Source organism: Cupressus sempervirens, chromosome 2 (genome assembly GCF_028749045.1).
Source record: "Cupressus sempervirens isolate cs-2001-9-10 chromosome 2, ASM2874904v1, whole genome shotgun sequence".
Classification (NCBI taxonomy): domain Eukaryota; kingdom Viridiplantae; phylum Streptophyta; class Pinopsida; order Cupressales; family Cupressaceae; genus Cupressus; species Cupressus sempervirens.
The window spans coordinates 178,373,048-178,377,613 of record NC_143119.1 but is presented as its reverse complement, the minus strand read 5'-3'; the positions used below and the strand labels follow the sequence as shown (position 1 = coordinate 178,377,613).

Sequence of the window (4,566 nt, the reverse complement as noted above, 5' to 3'; positions counted from 1 at the left end):
CTTATTTTGTTGACATTCAATATGCTAGCAAAATCTACCATAACTGGTGATCTATAGCTTATTTTATCCAACTAAAATTTCAAAGACAAAAATATTCATTATGAAAAAACTCATACTTATCACACACATAGGAGTCGACTCCTGATATAGTAATACTTAGGAGTCGACTCCTGATATAGTAATACTTGGAACAAACTATGTGAAAATTAAATGAACAATACAACAACAATTTTGTAAAGTAATAAAACCAAACTAAAACAAGAAATGAAGAATGATTAAAATTTCTAATAAAATATCAACAAAAATTACTAGAAGAACTGTATCTTACAATTGACGTCAATAAATAGTAATATAGATACAATATTATATAGTATATTATTCTAAAATGAAAAAAGAATATGTCTACTAATTTTTTGAAACAATTGAAATACAAATGCTTGTTATCTATTAAATAATTGTTAATTAAAAATTACAAATAGATGTTACATTATCTACATATTGAACAGAATAAAACTTGATGAATTCAAATCTCCCACTTGTTGCGTTCAAATTTTTATATACAATAAGTAAAATAACCTGAAGTGTAATTTTAAGTGATATTGAGCTAGAGAAGACTGTTTGGCACTGGCTACGGTGCAACATATTTGCACCATCGGTAGCTGTGCAAAGTCTTGCCCCTGTCCGGCTGCTTTGCCAACTTCCACACGATTTGATGATGGGACGGATGGGCATGTCAAGTAGTGTCAAAGCCTAAAATCATATTTAGGTGAGTGTAATACTTAAATAAATGTTTTTAGTGTAAAAGATGAGCATAATACTTTAAAAGTGTTTTTATCATATTTTTGTTAAAACTGAGAGTAATGCCTTGAATGAGTGAAATATTTTTAGTTGATAAAGTTCACTGTGATTTACTTCAATATAATATAAAGTTCATGTTTTTTAATAAAAAAGTGTCATTATATTTTATATTTTGAATGTTTTTAGAATAAAAATTTGTAAGTAAAAAGATTAATTTCATAAAATTTAAAAATATTATCTCAATATTTTTACCATTGAAACAAATTTAAATTTATTTTTAAAAAAATATTGTAGTCTATTTTTATTATAATAATAAGCTTTATTATTGAATTTTATTTTGTGTATTTACTTCAATAGTGGTACAATTAATAAAATAATAAAATTTATTATTATTTTGAATATAGCACCTTTTGTCCACTTGCTAATCTTAAGATCAACATTATTTAATGTTGTTTTAGATCACATTTTACTATAAAATAAGTAGATTGTTGAATTTTTTTTAGCACATAGTTAAAACAATGTTGTGCAAATGGAGATTATGGAAATTTTACTTTATGTAATTTTACTTCATGTTATAACATTCTAATGGAATCTTACAAATTTTATTTATTATATTTTTAGTGGAGATGCTCTTAAACTCTTGAAGAGTAAATTCATATTTTGATGAAGAAAACATGATTAAAATTTATTGGACATTTAATTAAAAAAAAATATGAAATAATTATTATTATGTCACTTAATATGTTTGTAGATATGAATTTTTTTTTTTTCTTTTTGATGAACAATCAAGAAAAAATTAAAAAATCATGTGTAAACTTGTTGAATAATTCATGTTAGGTTTCAATACGTTGAACAAGTTTACACATGATTTTTATATTTTTATATTTCCATAAGATGAGATGGCTGACTAAGTCAAAGTTATATAAATTTTTCTTTTCTGTATACAGAAGATACGATCCTTACAACAGAAATATACAGTAATCATTTCTATATAACAAATTTGGCTACCTAACCTATAATATATCATTTCTTATTGGTATTATTCGTTCAAACTCTTCTACGCGTCTCCATACGCCGAATGAATATATTTCGGTGGAAGATGATACTGCTGCCACACTTGCTGGGGACTGCGAGGAGTTGAATGGTAGCGGAGGATTGCTTACATCACCACCGCGTCCTTCAGCATTTCGACTACTCTTCTCATTGACGGCCGGTCATTGGAATTGTATTGAATGCACCACAGTCCGACTTTCGCCATTCTCCTCACCTTCTCTTCATCTTCCAATTCCATCTCTGATCCTCTGCCTCTTTCTCTCAATCTCTTCTCCAACTCCCCACTCTCTATCACTTTGAACGCCCATTCCGGAAAATACAATTGACTTGAATGACTCCCCTGAAGCTCAATGTTCTTCCTCCTTCCCGCTATCTCCATTAATACCATCCCAAAACTGTGAACATCCGATTTGTCCGTCACAGCTCCCAAATTTTTGGACCAAACCTCTGGCGCAGCATATCCTGGCGTCCCTCTTCCTCCCGTCATCGATATATGGTCCTCTGCCTTTTCGTACAGTTTCGCGAGACCAAAATCAGCTACCTTGGGTATGAAATCTTCATCCAGTAATATATTGTGAGGCTTTATGTCAAAATGAATTATGCGCCGGCTACAATCTTGGTGCAAATAAGCAATTCCATGCGCAGCTCCCAAAGCAATTAAATGCAATTGATCCCAATTGAGCGTCTGTTCTAATTTTCCTTTTAGTGCAAATAGAAACTTCTCTAGGGATCCATTGGCCATGTACTCATATAAAAGTGCGCTTCTGAATTGTTCAAAACAGTAACCCATGAGGCGAACCAAATGAACGTGATGAATGGTTCCCAAAGTTGCAACCTCGTTCATGAACTGTTTCTCACTCTGTCTCGATTGATCAAGAACTTTAACGGCCACCAGCAAACCGATGCACAGCTTTCCTTTGTAAACCACACCAAATCCCCCTTCTCCCAATTTATCTGCAAAGTAGTTGGTGATCTTCTTTAACTAAGAGAACGAATATCTGGTCGGCATTTGATGGATGTAACTTTGGAGAAAATTCTCCACTTTCACAACAGACCCTGAATTCATCGGTTCGGTTCCACCGCATGTTTGGCTCCATTTGAAATAGGCTTTCTTTCGATACACAATAATAAGAAATGGGGCTACTACCATTATGAAAGCACTTGCCCCAATAGCTATTCCTGGAATTCATGAGTAGTAATATGGATTACTGATTCCACCAAACGATAGAATTTGAACTTTTTTTTAAACTCGCACAAAAGGGTTTCTTGGTTCTTACCTGTTATAGTTTTGTCTGTTATAGTTCCCTGATTTGATCTCTGGCCTATTCAAATACCGTAAATCTTATCAGACAGGAAACAAATAAATTATTGAACTAGCTCAGATAATACACTTTCATATGTTATTTCTTCAAATTGTAAGAAAACTTAGCCTGATTAAGTGCTAAGATACAAATGTAGAGAGTTTCGAAACCAAATACATGTTGAGCATTGATCTGGATAGGACTCATTCCCACAAACGCAAAGGAAGTTCTTTGGATTGGAAATATCATACCCACAATGACCACCGCTTGATTCACAATTGCTACACTTCTGAAACAACGGGTTTGCTGTAATATCCCAATGTGCTAAATGTTAGATGTTAAATTAATTATCTCAGGCTTGGTCGGCACAGACCAAAGAACTCTCTAGAAACACACATGCAACATGTGCAGCCATCTTCCACCGTCCATTCCAACTGCCTTTCATTAATATTCTAGCTAACTCTTCCTACAGTGTAAATGGCATTTAATATATATTTCTCTATAAATATAATGGACTGGGCCTGTGTTCAGTAGAGCCCATTTTCTGGGTTTCTCCATGGCTTCTCCTCTCTATGACTTTCTCTCTTGTTTCATTTCTTTGTTGTGTCGTGCTGTAATTTTCATCATGGTATCAGAGCTTATGGTAAATGATCCAAAAGTCTTGAGAGAGCAATGAGTGAAATATTCTAATTGAAAGATGTGGAGTGAAAGATTGTGATATGATTGCTAATGTCTTGTGAATAAGGCTGCTGTTGTGAGAAGGCTGCCCATTATGGAGCTGGATTGAAGTTCTGTGAATGTTAATTTGTTAAGTGAACTAAAAGAGAAAAAAGTGTTGCAAAGGAGATCTAAAGAAATTTTCTTATAAGGGATTTTTATCATGTGTGAGAGTGAATGTTCAAGCCATTGTGAAAGATGATTGGCATTGTCTTTGAATGGAAGATGGTTGGTGGTGTATTTGGGCAAAGAATGTGATTTGTGATGTAGCCAGTTAACAAGGCAACATATTGTGTTAAAGGATAACTCGTGCTAAAGAAAGATATTGCTAGAAGGAAGAGAAAATTGAAAGTATGATATTGTTGGAAATGTGTGAAATTGGAGTGGATAATCAAAAATAAAGAAGCATTGCTCATTTGAAGCAACTCAAGAGTGTTGGATTGCTATTAATGCAGGAATGTCAAGTTGTTACCCATATGTTTGTGGGATGTGGAGCAACTTTATGCAAGCGGGAGAGCCAAAGATTGCATATACACTTCTAATGCAAGAAGAACAAATCAAGGGAGTGCTATGAGAAAGAGAGAAGCCATGAAAAGAAGAAAGCTAAAATTGAAGGTGAAAGCTAATTTTGTTATTATTAATAGTACTTTATTATGTGTTTTTATTTGAAATATGTGTAAAGTATTATAAGTCATTT

The 4,566-nt window shown here is 32.9% G+C and overlaps 1 pseudogene across 1 annotated transcript; it reads right to left on the bottom strand.

Annotated features, from left to right (window-relative positions):
* Window positions 1-1,811: 1,811 nt before the first annotated feature.
* LOC149571653 (rust resistance kinase Lr10-like) lies at window positions 1,812-3,581 on the bottom strand (annotated as a pseudogene). The gene is made up of 4 exons (XR_016360255.1): window positions 3,575-3,581; window positions 3,330-3,476; window positions 3,129-3,173; window positions 1,812-3,030 (listed from the first exon to the last, which is right to left on the bottom strand). The product of XR_016360255.1 is annotated as a rust resistance kinase Lr10-like (transcript).
* Between the last annotated feature and the right edge of the window lie 985 nt (window positions 3,582-4,566).